Genomic DNA, 17367 nt, shown 5'->3' with positions numbered 1-17367 from the left:
CGGATTAAGTGAGGAACCATAAAAAGGGACTTTTTGGTACTTTTTCGTTCTTCAAAAGGTACTTTTTGCAATTTCTACAATATTGAACCTAGAAACATGTAATTAAGTATGTATGGCCCGGATTAAGTGAGGACCCATAAAAGGGGACTTTTTGGTACTTTTTCGTTCTTCAAAAGGTACTTTTTGCAATTTCTACAATATTGAACCTAGAAACATGTAATTAAGTATGTATGGCCCGGATTAAGTGAGGACCATACAAGGGGACTTTTTGGTACTTTTTCGTTTTTCAAAAGGTACTTTTTGCAATTTCTACGATATTAAACCTAGAAACATGTAATTATGTATGTATGGCCCGGATTAAGTAAGGACCCATAAAAGGGGACTTATTGGTACTTTTTCGTTTTTTTAAAGGTACTTTTTTGCAATTTCTACGATATTAAACCTAGAAACATGTAATTAAGTATGTATGGCCAGGATTAAGTGAGGACCCATGAAAGGGTACTTTTTGGTACTTTTTCAAATTTGGTGCTTTTTGAAATTTCTATAATATTGAACCTAGAAACATGTTATTAAGTTCGTATATCCCGGATTAATTGAGAACCAGTAAAAGGGGACTTCTTGGTACTTTTTCGTTCTTCAAAAGGTACTTTTTACAATTTCTACAATATTGAACCTAGGAACATGTAATTAAGTTTGTATGGCCCGGATTAACTGAGGACCCATAGATGGGGACTTTTTGGTACTTTTTCGTTCTTCAAAAGGTACAAAAGGCTTTAAACACATCATGGTGAAGGGTATATAAGATTCGGCACAGCCGAATATAGAACTCTTACTTGTTTGTAATAAAATTCGTACTGATTGCTTTTTTAACACATCATGGTGAAGGGTATTTAAGATTCGACACAGCCGAATATAAAACTCTTACTTGTTTGGTGTTTATTTTCTTACTATTGTCGCTCGAAGTTTCTTTGAAATCAGTTCGAACATTTGTCACCGTATGATCGGGTTTGACAATAGTCTGATTTGTTAAATAATTGCAAGTCGTCTTAGTGTTTTCTAATTCTATTTTAACGAACATCGGGTATATTTTGATTTTTTGTGTTTGAAAATATTTTCACCTTTAGATTCTTCAACGGATTTATTGGGTGTTCGGGTTGAGCAATTATTCAGGGTTACTGAGCTGAAATTTCAGAATCTTCAATCGGTCCAGTCAAGATCCAACCAAATTGGGTATCTTAAGCTAAAAGTGTGTTAAGAACATTATTCTTAATGCCAGATTTTATAATCTGAGGGTCGAAATCACTTCCTATTATAAGGTCGGTATGTTTACTTTCGTAAAACCTCGGGTCAGCTAACTCTACATTTTGTAAATTTTCAATAAAACATGGGTTTATATCTTGGGTGGGTATATTTTGATTCGATTGGATTTTTAAACTAAAATCTTTTTGGTTATTGGACCTCAGAGTAACTTCACACATTTGGTTTGAACGTGTGGATACAACTTCGTTTAAACCTGACATTTCAGCTGATATGGGTAGGGTGGATAAACGTAATCTACGTCTGAACTGATCCGAAATAAATGAGTAATCAGAAGCTAGGTCTATTAGCGCTCGTACTGAAAATAATCTTCCTTGAGCTTCAATCTGAATAACAGCTGTTGCTAATAGCTTCGTTCTGTCATCTAAAACATTTTTTTTTTTTGATCGGGTTAGGGTAGAGAAAGATTGTAGCACATTTGGAGGGTTTGAATCCGGGTTGTGTAAAAGTGTATTATGTGGACCACCACAATATCTACACGAAAAAGTGCTGGAACAATTTTGAATTGAATGTCCTATAGCTGAACAAACAGATATCATTTTTCTTACAAATTCAATTCTCTCATTTAATCCAAAGGAGTTAAATGATGAGCATTCCTTCAGAGCGTGATCACTGTCACATAGTACACATATTCTTTTATGTGTTTTTGGGTAGGGTTTAAGAATTCTTGTTCACATTGATAATTTTCTGGGAAGTGGTAATTTACCAAATTGACAATTGTGTGAAGTGTATTGCCTATTCTGTTAACATAGTTCTTATTTTCTTGGACATGTTTGGGTTTTGGGTGGGTGTAAGGGTTCGAATTTGGAACATCATCAACCGATATTAGTTCCTTAAATATATTTGTTAAAAACAGATCCGCCCAAGAAGGCATTTCAGCACAATCATGAAGAGTTTTTTCAAATTCTCTTCGGGTTTCCCGGGGCAATTTTGTTGAATAGAGATATACAAAGATAGGATCCCAGTTGTCCGTGTCATTCTCTAACGAATTTAGATTCGCAATACAACAGTTAATCTCTTTCTGTAGTTGTCTTATAGAGAAACTATGCATGGTGATTACAATAGGTAAATTAAAAAGGGTTTTGAGCTCTGCATTTATCTGCATTCTCCTGTTCTCATACTGAAAAACTAAATTATTCCATGCAATCTGCCTTATCTACAATCTCTTTGACTTCGTCGCTTGTCTTTTGTTTTAAATAAAAAAGTTTTTCAGAGGCCCAAAGCTTAAAATCGCCACAAAAAGCAAGAAGCTAAGTTTATTGAAACGGAGTTTTTGGGTTGTGGGGATCTGACATTTTTTGTGATAAAAAGTAACAGGTCGGTAGTTTGTACAAACGACAAAAATTTTCTACTGAGATATTTATAAATGATATTGAAATAATTTTATTTCAACACATCAGAAAATAAATAACGGTTAAAAATATATGTGGATGGGAAGGTGGTAAATATAAGAAATGGTTTTCTAATTAGATGTGTTTGAAAATATTAAAAAAATATTAATCTCACTTTAAATAATATTAGAAAATTTGAACGTCGCAAATTATCCAATTTACCGACTCTGCTAACTCGTGTACTTATGTACGGGTGTGTGTTAAATTTTTTTCCTTGTCGATTCTCTTTTGTGGTGATCTTTCCGCTATGAGTTGTATTTTGGGTAAGTATATTTAAGTGTATGTAATTGTTGTAATAAGCTTTCTGTAGTTTTTTCAAACATACAGTGTGTGATTGAATGTAGCAGGTAGGTTTTATTAGCACTTTAATAAAAAAATGTGTAAATTTTATTTTTATTAATATTTTTAAACACAAACAAGTAAGAGTTCTATATTCGGCTGTGCCGAATCTTATATACCCTTCACCATGATGTGTTTAAAGCCTTTTGTACCTTTTGAAGAACGAAAAAGTACCAAAAAGTCCCCATCTATGGGTCCTCAGTTAATCCGGGCCATACAAACTTAATTACATGTTCCTAGGTTCAATATTGTAGAAATTGTAAAAAGTACCTTTTGAAGAACGAAAAAGTACCAAGAAGTCCCCTTTTACTGGTTCTCACTTAATCCGGGATAAACGAACTTAATAACATGTTTATAGGTTCAATATTATACAAATTTCAAAAAGTACCTTTTGAAGAATGAAAAAGTACCAAAAAGTACCCTTTCATGGGTCCTCACTTAATCCTGGCCAAACATACTTAATTACATGTTTCTAGGTTTAATATCGTAGAAATTGCAAAAAGTACCTTTTGAAAAACGAAAATGTACCAATAAGTCCCCTTTTATGGGTCCTTACTTAATCCGGGCCATACATACATAATTACATGTTTCTAGGTTTAATATCGTAGAAATTGCAAAAAGTACCTTTTGAAAAACGAAAAAGTACCAAAAAGTCCCCTTGTATGGGTCCTCACTTAATCCGGGCCATACATACTTAATTACATGTTTCTAGGTTCAATGTTGTAGAAATTGCAAAAAGTACCTTTTGAAGAACGAAAAAGTACCAAAAAGTCCCCTTTTATGGGTCCTCACTTAATCCGGGCCATACATACTTAATTACATGTTTCTAGGTTCAATATTGTAGAAATTGCAAAAAGTACCTTTTGAACAACGAAAAAGTCCCCTTTTATGGGTCCTCACTTAATCCAGGCCATACATACTTAATTACATGTTTCTAGGTTCAATATTGTAGAAATTGCAAAAAGTACCTTTTGAAAAACGAAAAAGTACCAAAAACTCCCCTTGTTTGGGTCCTCACTTAATCCGGGCCATGCATACTTAATTTCATGTTTCTAGGTTCAATATTATAGAAATTTCAAAAATACCTTTTGAAGAACGAAAAAGTACCAGAAAGTCCCCTTTTATAGGTTCTCACTTAATCCAGGCTCTACATACTTAATTTCATATTTCTAGCCAATAACAAAACATTAGTGCTGCTCTCGCTCTGCTACTCTTGCTCTGCTTTGCTTTTATAAACAAATTACAATAACAATATTTACCGTATTGTTATGTATTTTGTTTTTGTTTTTTGCAGTTTCTGTCTGAGCATGAATAAAAAATCTAAATTTTATATGAAATTTTCAGAGGTTGTCTCGGTTTTTTGCTCATATCTCCGTTATTTATGGACCGATTTTGCTGATTTTAAATAGCGTTCTTGCCGGTCGTATGTCTGATAGAATTATGGAAGATTCGGATCTCGCAGATATCTGGGGTCTTCTAAAAACTGATTTCAACAAACATACAGACAGACGGACAGACAGACAGACGGACATGGCTTAATCATCTCCGCTACCTATAAGGATCCAGAATATATATACTTTATAGGGTCGGAAAATTATATTATAGAAATTACAAACGGAATGACAAACTTATATATACCCTTCTCACGAAGGTGAAGGGTATAAAAAGATATATATAACACTTATGGAGTAGGATGGGTTAGTAATAAAATTTAAAATTGAGTTTGAATGTTGTTTCTATTTTAACTATGTTGTTTAATTATTATGAATTTTAGATATTTTTATAAATATTTTTGTGTACTGTTTATATGTATATTTTGTTAATTATACCCTCCACCACCATCAGTGGTGATAGAGGGTATATATCAGTTTGTCATTCCGTTTGTAACACTAAGAAATATTCATCTAAGACCCAACAAAGTATATATATTCGTGATCCTTATGAAATTCTGAGTCGATCTAGATATGTCCGTCTGTCTGTCTGTATAAAACACGCTCACGTTAAAATGAAGCAATGAAACTAGAAAAAAAATCACTCAAAATATTCATTGTTATCCTAAGCAGTTTGGTATTGAAAATCAGCAAGATCGGTGAAATAGTATCAGAGTTATGAGTAAAAATTTAAGACAACCTCGAAAAATGGCGATTTTTCACATATTTAATTGCATTTTTTACAAAAACTACTGCAGATAAATTGATGAATTTTGCCAGAGATACGTCTATTGGTGCCAGAATTAACACTGTAAAAAATCGTAAAAATCGGTTCATAATTTCATATACCTCCCATACAAATATACGTATTCCAGGAAAATGTGTTTATTGTTAATAACTTCCGTTATAATATCGATATCAAAACTCATTAACTAATTAAGATGTTTATACAAAATTTGCTACATATATTACTTTTATATACATAAATGTTACCGTAAAATTTTCTTCCGATCGGTCCACAATTGGTCATAGCTTCTATACAAGGTCCCCTCCCGAAAATCACTTAAACGCTCATAACTCGTTACCTAATTAAGATATTTATACAAAATTTACCACAAATATTACTTTTGTATACATAAATGTTACCGTAAAACTTTCTTCCGATCGGTCCACAATTGGTCATAACTCCAATACAAGGTCCCCTCCCGAAAGTCACTTAAACGCTCATAACTCGCTACCTAATTAAGATATTTACACAAAATTTACCACAAATATTACTTTTGTATACATAAATGTTACCGTAACATTTTTTCCGATCGGTCCACAATTGGTCATAGCTCCTATAGAAAATCTCCTCCCGAAAATCACTTAAACGCTCATAACTCGCTACATAATTAAATTATTTATACAAAATTTGACACAAATATAATTATTATCTACATAAATGTTACCGTAAATTTTTTTCCGATCAGTCCACAATTGGTCATAGCTCCTGTACAAGGTCCCCTCCCGAAAATCACGTTAACGCTCATAACTCGCTACCTAATTAAGATATCTATACAAAATTTACTAATTTTACTTTATATACATAAATGTTTTTTTTTTCGATCAGTCTACAATTGTTCATAGCTGCCATACAAGGTTCTCTCCCAAAAGTCGCTTCAACGACCATAACTCATTACCTAATTAAGATATTTATACAAAATTTGGCAAAAATATCACATTTATAGACGCAAATGTAACCGTAAGTTTTTCCGTTTGAACCACAATTTGTCATATACCTAACTCATTATGAAGGATAGAATTGTTACTTTTATGCATAGAAAAGTCATTGTAAAATTTTTATCAATCCACAATTGGTCATAGCTCCCGAACAAGGTTCTCTTTAGAAAAACACTTAAATGCATAAACTTATTGCCAAACAATGATATCCATGCAAAATTTGGCACAAATATTACTTTTATATACAGAGAATATACTCGAAATTTGTTTAACGATCATCCAAAATTGTTCGTTCATTTTCAAAAATTACCTAAACACTTTTTACTCATTACCAAATAAAGTTTTTTAAAAAATAAACTTTTTTTACTTTATCTGATCGTTCCATCGAAAGCCATTTACACAGTATTAATCTAGTTGCATTATCATAACTAAGTAATTATAAACAATTGTCTCCTTATTCAGGAAGATATTAGTCGCTTATTTTATGTTTAGTAGGCAAATTTTTCAAACAAAATTTCTAAAATAAACTATCAATAACTCTATTAACCATTTTACTCACATGCAAATTATTAAATATCGCTAAATCATGTTTTAGGGCGTTAATAACATATAAAAGAAAATGGTGTTTGTAATGTTCTTTCTATTAAAAAACATGAGAAAACTTATTTTCACAAATATTGCACCAAATAAAAAATTATTTATATTAAAGTAGCTGGTGGAGGGTATTTAAGATTCGGCACGGCCGAATATAGCACTCTTACTTGTTTTTCTTTAATTTTTGTTTCTGTGAACTGTTTTAATACCCTTCACCTTCGTGAGAAGGTATAAGTTTGTCGTTCCGTTTGTAATTTATATAATAAAATATTCCGACCCTATAAAGTATATATATTCTGGATCCTTATAGATAGCGGAGTCGATTAAGCCATGCCCGTCTGTCTTTCTGCCTGTTGAAATCAGTTTTTAGAGGACCCCAGATATCGGCGAGATCTGAATCTTCAATAATTCTATTAGACATGCTTTCGAGAAGATCGTTATTTAAAATGAGCAAAATCGGTAGGTAAATAACGGAGATATCAGCAAAAATAACGATATCAGCAAAAATTTTATCAAAAATGTCATATTTTTTCATGCTTTGTTAAAAAAGCAACAACAACACTGTATATTAGAAAAAGATGTACACGTGTGTAGATGTATTTGTTTTATTCAGCTGTGTATTTTTTTGTATGTTTGGATGCTGTTGGCGTCAATGCGTTGTTATTTTTGTTTTTCTGTGTTTTTCGTTATGTATGTTTAGATGTCTGTTGGTTTAGATGCCTTGTGTATTTTGTTTTTTTTATTTCGTTTAGCGTTGTTGTTGTTCTATTTGTTTAGCTTCTGATGTATAAATAATGTAGTCGGGAAAAATTTTAAAATTTATAAAAGATGTTTAAAATACACTATGGTGAAGGGTATATAAGATTCGGCACAGCCGAATATAGCACCCTTACTTGTTAATTATCACTTTTGTTTTATTTGTGCTGTATTGTTTTTGTAATTGCCACTGTTTCACTTTACTTAATTTTCATAAGTATTCGGTTCGTTAGGACCAATGTTTTGACGGGTTCGAGGGTATGTGCAATATTTTAAAGAACGTTATAAAACGTATATTTATTTATAAATTTAGGGTTAGGACTTGAATTTTAGGGTTTAATTCTCAGTTTATATATTTTAATTTAGCATATGTTTTATTCTTTTTTTATATCTTATTTTAGATTCGTTTAATTTTAGGTAAGTTTTATGTTTATTTGGTTTAGTTTTAAGTTTGGGTTTTTAGGGTTGATGTTGCCGATTTAGGTTTTAAGCTTTTTTCACAGTATGATGTTGTGTTGTTTTTTTTCTTCTCTTTTCTTCTAACAGTCGCAGTTGAAGTTGGCTGCAGTTCAATTCCCCAGTGATGGAACGTTGAGGATAAAGTGTTGGGTAAAATGTGTACTATTTGTTAAACAATACGTACAGCCATTTTTCCTAATGGGCATCATTTAACTCTAACCCCGATATAAAGTCGCATTATGAAAATAACTTGAAGGTCAAAATTATCTTTTAAACAATAATGTCACAATTAAAGTCTGGACCTCTGTACCTCTACCAAAAATGTATATAACCCCCTCTTTTAGAAAATCTGTGTTTTGTTCAACAAATTGTTAAAATAAGGTAAAAAACAAATTAAATGTTTTATTATTCAAAAGTTATCCACATTTTTAACATACATGCTATATATTCTCACATTTTCTTAATTCTCTTTTAACGTTTGGACATTTATTTATGTTATTTATAAATGTCCAAACTAAATGTTCAAAATGTCCAGCAACTAAATATTAATAGGAAAACACAACAAGTTTACGAGCACAAGTAACTCCATACCGTGATAGAGATGCACGCTATTGAGTAGACAGTTAGACTTATAAATACAAAAAACAACTGTACAGTCGGGTCCGTAAATGTCAGGTAAGTGCATAATAACTAGTTGTTTTTATCCTCATTAAACACTTAGCTCCTGCACATCGGCTAAGTGCGTTTTGCTGGTTAACTAATTATAAATTTCTGTATTTTAATATTTACTAAATATGTTAATTGTTAATTTACTAAATATGTTAACTGTTAATTTTCAAACTGTTAAATTTCAAGTTTAATTTCGAATGCTGGTTCCTGTCCCATAGTTACTAACTGACGATGACATTTTTCATACTTTATGTTATATTTAACGGGCATCAGCTTGGGAAATGTAGTTCTTTATTATATTTTTCTTTTATCTCGTGGTTTTATATTCTATAATCAAACTTTTAAAAGAAGGCGTGAATAATTCATATATTATGTACAAATTAATAGTGAATTTCGCCATATTCAATGTAATTTGAATAGGTAAGTATGGGTACACGTACAAAGGTTTTGTCTATGAAGGAGTTGGATGAAATAATTGGAGTGATAATGACTGCTATATAAATAGTATAAACATGCACCCCACTGATCGAGTCGATGAATGTTCGGATAAAGAGACTATCAGTAATGATGAAATAGTCTTAAGCGTGGATACAAATTCAATGAACAAAGTTGCTGCTTATGTTGAAATTCAAACTGAAAAAATGAAATTGAAGACAGTGGCAACCGAAATTGACAAAAAGAAATTCTACTTTGACATTGCTTAAAATCCAGAACAAAGTCTTTGATCTTATTATTAAATAAACAAATATTTATGCGGGACAAAATAATACCGATTTTCATTTGGATGAGATAATGCTTAAACGGTTCATTGGTATTTTAATATTATCACACTCTAACATATGTTTCTGATTATTGGTTTTCGAAGCCATCATTGGGAATCCCAATGGTAAAGCAGACCATGAGTTGGTAAACTTTTTTGCATATAAAATTATTTATACATTTTGTCAACAACGTATTTTCTCCGCTGCGACCTTTATTCGATATTTTAAATAGGAAATTTCTTCGATTTGGTTTTTGGGATGAAAAGTTATCCATAGATGAACAAATGGTTCCATATTTTGGAAGACACAGTTGAAAATATGTTGGTGTGTGTGCTCTTCTTTATTTTTATAAATATATTATTTTATTTATTTACAGGTTATCTATATTCTTTCCATCATCCATTTGCTTTGTTTGTTATCTGATAAAGGGTTTTGTGCTTCGGGAACCATTCGCTCCAATCGACTGGCTGTTGGTTCTAATAAATTTAAAACCGGTAAAAATTTACCAAGGGGTAATTATGGTTATACATTTGATGGCAGTACAACAAAGTGGTCACAGTGACAACAAATTTCGATCAAATCTTTACCATACACAATGTAAAGAGTTGGCAAAAAACGACATCTAAAATGAACTAGAAGCTGGTAAATGGCGTATATATTGAAAGCCATGTTACACAATTACAACAAGGGCATGGGGCGTGTGAATTTGCACGACAATGCAATCCAAAACTTTCGAATCAATATACGTGGAAACACTATTGAATTCGGCAGTAGCGAATGCTTGGAAATTGCATTGCTTGATTGCGAAAACATGAGTGAGTCAAAAAGAATTCCAAATATATGTAATAGAAGCTCTCTTCTTACTGAAAGGAAAGTAACTACCGATGATAATATCGACGATAAGGAATATCGACCACATAATCCCGAGAGAAAACATCATCGTTGCCAATTTAAGGGTTGTGGTAAGCCAACAATATAAATGTGCGAAAAATGCAAAATTCATTCAAAATATTTGATGATAAAACATGAATAAATATTCATTTTTATTTTACTATTTTTAATAAATTAAAAAACTTTTGTACCATTTGAACAATAATAAAATAAATCAATAAAACAGCAAAAAAAAATCAAATTTTTTACTTGCATACAAATATCCTAAAAAGTACTTTTTCCAATATTTTGATATGCTTGTTACGAAATGGGTCAACTTTTTCACGTATACGGGACACCGGTGTCCCAAGATTTTTATTTATTTTTTTTTTTTAATTGAGAGTGTTATTTTGAGTTCGCAGCTACAGTAAATGGTTATTTTCAAAGAAAAATAAGTAATTTTTTAGAGTTTGATGTCACTACATACTAAACTTCGAACACAGTTTTTAATTTGTTTACTTTTCTGCGTGAAAGGGTTAAACACAAAAACATATAGTAATACATATAGGCGAAACTGAAGGGGTTTTCAAAGAAGCATTTTTATTCTCTTCACACAGACGAGCTCTGAGAGAATAAAACAAACTTGTGAGAACTAAACGCACTCACGAAACATCAAATTTTCTTCACAAAATTGCGAGGATATTACCACTTATTAGTTTTTCTTATCACTTAAACTTAATGTTTATTAATTTTTTCAACACTTTTAATTTTTTCAACACTTTTAAAACCCCGAAAATAATTTATATTTTACAAACGAAAAAAAATATTTTTTATTCTTTGACATTTTATTTTAATTAAAATTGAAAAATGAAAAGCTGTACATTTTAGTATTGAAAATTAAAAAAGTATTTTACATACTTTTTTTTAATTTAACAAAAAAATAACAAAAAGACGTGTTTATAATACGTTTTGAAATAAAATATCTTTTCAAAACAATAAATAACTAATATTTTCATTCACTGCCATATAAAATTTCATTAATAACACGCAAAGAATAACTTCCAAAAAATACATTTTTTATTTAGTACCTTTTGAACAACTGTGTTTATTTTTGTGATTCTACTAATACATTCTCACCAGTTAGGTCTTTGACAGGGGACTTAGGTCCTTGACAATTAGTTTCGCCTATATACTACTATATGCACAAAAACATATAGTAGTATATAGGCGAAACTAACTGGTGAGAACGAGCTCTGGGAGAATAAAACAAACTTGTAAGAACTAAACTCACTCACTAAACTTCAAATTTTCTTCACAAAATTGCGAGGATATTACCACTTATTAGTTTTTCTTATCACTTAAACATAATGTTTATTATTTTTTGCGACACTTTTAAACAATTTAAAACCATGAATATAATTTATATTTTACAATCGAAAAACAATTTTTTTAATTCTTTGACATTTCATTTTAATTAAAACTGAAAAAAGAAAAGTTGTACATTTTTGTATTGAAAATTAAAAAAGTATTTTACATCTTTTTTATACACCACTTTAGTGGGGAGGGTATATTGAGTTTGTGCTGATGTTTGTAACGCACAATAATATTGGTCCTATACCCACCTATACCCGTCCGTCCATGTAAACCTTGTAATAAACTACAGGCCGCAATTCTGAAGATAATTGAATGAAATTTGGTACATGATCTTCTACTGTCCCAGGGAAGAACCCTCTTGAAAATGGTTAAGATCGGTCCATTATTTCAGCTAGCCCCCATACAACTGTATCCCCGAATAGGGCTTGTAAACATTGTAAACTACAGGTCGCAATTTTTGAGATAATTCAATGAAATTTGGCACAAGATCTTTTATGATACTGTAGACGAAGCTTATTGAAAATAGTTAACATTGGTCCATTATTTCACCTAGGCCCCGCCAAATAGGACTTTTAAGTATATAATTATGTTTAATATACTCGTATCTCGACAATATCCACAGTTTTATTAAACAGTAAATGGCTTTAGTATATACTGTCCCAGGGAAGAACCCTATTGAAAATGGTTAAGATCGGTCCATTATTTCAGCTAGCCCCCATACAACTGTACCCCCGAATAGGGCGTGTAAACATTGTAAACTACAGGTCGCAATTTTTGAGATAATTCAATTAAATTTGGCACAAGATCTTTTATGATACTGTAGACGAAGCTTATTGAAAATAGTTAACATTGGTCCATTATTTCACCTAGGCCCCATAGAAATGAACCCGCCAAATAGGACTTTTAACAATATCCACAGTTTTATTAAACAGTAAATGGCTTTAGTATATCTGAAGCAAGGTACAATTCAACTTAAATGCTATATTATGAAAACTAAATCACAGTTTATTCCTATACATGTTTAGGGTATTATATGGTCGGCCTCGCCCGACTATAACTTCTTACTTGTTTCATTTTGCATTAGTGCAGAAAAAATAACAAAAGTGTTTATAATATGTTTTGAGATATTTTTTTTCTAAATAATTAACTAATATTTTCATTCACTATCATATAAAATTTCATTCACTAGTATGTAAAATTTTTTATTCAGTATCTTTTGAACAACTGTGTTTATTTTTTGCTTCTACTAATACATTCTCACCAGTTAGGACTTGGACAGAATCAGTTTCCCCCATATACTACTACTTATACAAACTAAATTAATAAAATAGCATCACTTGAACAGCTATTTTTTTAGCAAGATAAATGAAAAAAAGTTGTTAAAGTTTGTTTTGAAAATTGTTAACATTGTTTATGTCGCCATTTTAAAATTGTGTTTTGCTATTTGTTAATATTTGTGAAAACTTGAAAAAGTGAATTAAAAGTGGTTTTAAAGCAGTTTAAAATTGTATCTATATATAGAAAATGAATGTGTGTTTGTTTGTATGTTTATATATTATCTTGGAAACCATTACAGTTAGAATTTTAAATTTTTGCACGAATAACTTTAACATCTATGTAAACATTTTGGGTAATAAATTGGCGGACTCCCCATAAGGGGAGAGGCAACTCCCATATAAATTAAATACAAAAATTCTTTTATCTTGGAAACTTTAAATCTTAAAATTTTGCATGAATAACTTTAACATCGATGAAAACATTTTAAGTAATAAATTGGCGAACTATCCATGAGGGGAGCGGCACCCCCCATATTAATTTAATACTAAAATTCGTTTTTCTTGAAATAAAATAGATAATACAGTTAGAGCCCTAAAATTTTTTCGGAGCCACTTTAGTGTCAATATGATTATTTAGGATAAAATGTGTGAGGACTAGCGTTAGAGGTTCCATATAAATTAAATACAAAAATTCGTTTATATTAGAAACTATTACAGTAAGAATCGTATAAAACTTATACAACTAAATTCTTAAAATATTGCACGAAGAACTTTAATATTCATTTAACATTTTTAAGAAAATGAAGTTGCGTTGCGGATGAACCTGTAGAATTCAATCCGCAACGTTAAAGGCTCAGTTAGTCTCTACGTTCCGTTCCGTGATGAATTAGTTGGCTTACGAAAATCTGTGTAAGTCGTTAGTTTGGCCGTAACGTTGAAGTTGCGTTGCGGATGAACCTGTAGAAAATAGAATTCAATCCGCAACGTTAAGTGACACCTATGAACAGCTGACATAAAACATAAAAAAGATGTAAACAAGAAAAAAAAAAGCAGTGATGTTAATGTTTTAAAAATAATGTACATCCAAAAAATTTTAATTATTACGATTAATTGAAATAATTTAAAATTAAACATTAAAATTAATGTACTTCTTATATTAGTAAATATTTATTAAAAAAATTATACTAAATGCTATGAAGTTTAAAATTTAAAAAAAACCCGAAAACTATAAAGTAAGAGACATAAAACTTTGAAATATGTCATAGAAAATATCAAAGTTGACATTACTTTCAACATAAATGCCATAAAAACAGCTGCTACGTTCTTACGTATAAACTAACTAAACATAAACAATACCCGTGAAGTTACAAACTTTCTGGCAAACTTTTTTGTTTTTCACTCATTTTGCAGAGAGAATAAATAAAAATCCTCTCTCTTAGAAATATGTGCAGACGAAAATTGAGTGTTTTCGGCTTTGCAGACACAATTTTCAGTGCTGGCAAGTTCAAGGCGAATTCATATAAGGTGGTGTTAATCAATCAGCTGATAATTTTTTTCTTAATTCGCCTGGTTTTCTTAGCTGTCAAAGTTTGTTATTGCTTACATTTTTATATTTAAAAATTTCCGTTAAACAGAGAAAAACTTCGTTAATATTTTGAATAATTTATGTAAGCAATCTGAAAATACCAAACATCTCGTAAACAAATATCATTTTATATAAATAATGGCATAATTGGTATGTATACAAATATGTTATTTAAGAGAAATATTTTTTCTATTAAATGTTAACATATTACAAAATATTGTTTTATATTTTATATAAAAATTGTGTAGATAACGTGATTAACTAAAAAAAAATCTCTTCCGGAACACTTAATATTAAGAAGCGCGTACGAAGTATTTACCCGGCTGGCGGCAACTGACTTCTACGTTATGGCTTAATTTTGAAATCTATTAAATGTTAACAAATTAAACAATATTCTTTTATATATACACTATGTTGATAAAAAGATTAACTGAAAAAAGTCTGTTCCGGAACGCTTTATATAACAAAACCCATATGAGGTATTTACCCGTCCCGCGGCTGCACCATTATGGACAAATATTGAAAATTACTCCGCCGGAGTAGAATTATACATTCGCAACAAGTATTCATTCCTTCGTAATATAATATTTTCATGAATATGTACTATTTTTTGTTTATTTTTCACAAAAAATTAAGTTTTACTTAACTTAAGGCACTTACTAAAATTTTGCAAATTAAGCTGCCGGAATAGAATTTTTCGATGGAAACAAACATTATTCAATTCAGAATATATTTTCCTCACAAATTTTAATACCTTAATCTTTATTTTTAATATAATAAAAACATTTTACAAAAATTTTTCATCAAATGAATTCTCCGTACATATGGTTTTTGACATTTACGAAAACCAAAAGCAAAAACAAAATACATGGGAAATGTTGTTGTTGCAGAACTGCCACCACCTTATCTGAATTCGCCTTGGGCAAGTTATTGTACATAAATTTAGTACAAAATTCATATATAATTATGTGTTGTACGTCAATTTACACTGAATATCCACTCTTCTTCTTTTTTTGAACATAGGAGAGGATTTTCTGCTTTTAACAAACTTTTCATATATTTTCAACAAACTTTATATGTGAAATAAAATTATTTAAAACAAAAACTAATAATTATTAAATATAATCATAAATAAATACATTTATAAGTAAAAACCAAAAAGTAATATTTGATTTTAATTTTGTTATTGTTCAAAATAACTTACATTAGTTAAAAATAATAAGAAAAAACTATTTTTTGATCATAAGGGTCCAATTTTTACTTTGTGCCAAAAATCGTAATATGGGGATCTATAGAGGGAGGTCCGGCCAACATTTCCTCATATTTAGTACCAAAATTTCACATAGGTTTGCGTCCGAAATAGGGGATTTTAATTTAGATGTCATAGCCGAAATTGAATCATAAAAGTCGTCAAAATTTTCACCAGTCCTTTGTTTTCGTCTGTGAATGTCCTCCATGACGTCAAAGTCATTGTAGTCGCCCTTATATTGATCACGTAAGGCGCGGGTGAGTGCAAACCAATCCAATTCATTGTCGCATCTATGGTAGCGCCAGTACCAATCTAACGCTTTGCCTTCAAATAGTCCATGGGCGTGTCTACACAATAGGTCAAAGTTACCGTTCAAATTGTTCGTTGTTAGTACGTTAATTCGGTATATAAACTCGTCCACGGTCATTTGGTCGTCACATCCAGTAAATTTAATACGCCAATTGCGTATAATATTGGATACCTTTTCTCCAACAAAAGGTTCCTGATTAAAGTTCGACCTAGCAGAACTATCCGGAGGATTATCGTCCCGAGATCTCGTATTTGGAGATTCAGAACTAGTATTAGTCACATTCATTTCCTGTACTATGGATCTAAGTTCATTTCTCACAATATCGGTCATTTCACTGCGAAAAGTGCCCAATGAAATTGAAATCATTTGAGCAATTTCCTGCCTATTATTGTCATTTCCGGTATTAGATTGACCACCACTAGCTTTAGGATTCCTACTTTTCGATCGCGATGTACTTTGTGTCACATTGGAATCTTCTACCGGAATTGTGAAACTACAATTCGCCGGTTCATCCATACTCATTAAGTTTTCACGACTACGCGTAAGTGGCCTTATTTCAATCAATAAGTTTAAAAGTAAACAATCAATAAATGTTAAAAATTTTACTACTCAGTTAAGATCAAAATAATAGGTACACAAAAAAAATAAAAACTATGTATATAAAAATATTGACCAAGCCTTACTTCAAACACAAAAATAATAAAGAATTTACTCATATTTAGAACAGGTATAAATTGAACTTGTCACCATTCAAAATATAATTCCTAATTCTAATTACAAATAAAAAAACTAAAATAAACTACAGTAAGATTAGTATGAGAGTAAGTATTCAGAAAAAAATCCAAAAACAAAAATCTCAATCATATTTCCTCCTAAGGTATAATTTTGAAACTTAAAAGAAAATAAAATAAATTAAACCGAAATAATATGTAAGATTTCCCGAGTAAGATTTCAAATTACATAGATCCAAAATCAAAAAATCTCAAAAGAAAACATAACATTTAGTAGAAAAACCCATCCCTAAAATCATTTAGTCAAAATTTGCCAAAAAAAATATTTTGATAAATTCCAAAATCCAAAATTGATTATAAGAAATGACAAAAACAAACAAAAAAAATAAGAAAATAGTCGACATCACGGAAGTTAAAGATATTATGAGGATGCATCAGCATGGAGCTGTTAGTAAAATTTGAGAATTATTCATATAAAAATGAAAATAGAATCTACTGATGCCCCACGTTGGGCGCCATTTAAATTTATGTAA

The sequence above is a fragment of the Lucilia cuprina genome, chromosome 4 (genome assembly GCF_022045245.1).
Source record: "Lucilia cuprina isolate Lc7/37 chromosome 4, ASM2204524v1, whole genome shotgun sequence".
Classification (NCBI taxonomy): Eukaryota; Metazoa; Arthropoda; class Insecta; order Diptera; family Calliphoridae; genus Lucilia; species Lucilia cuprina.
This window is presented reverse-complemented; position numbering follows the sequence as displayed.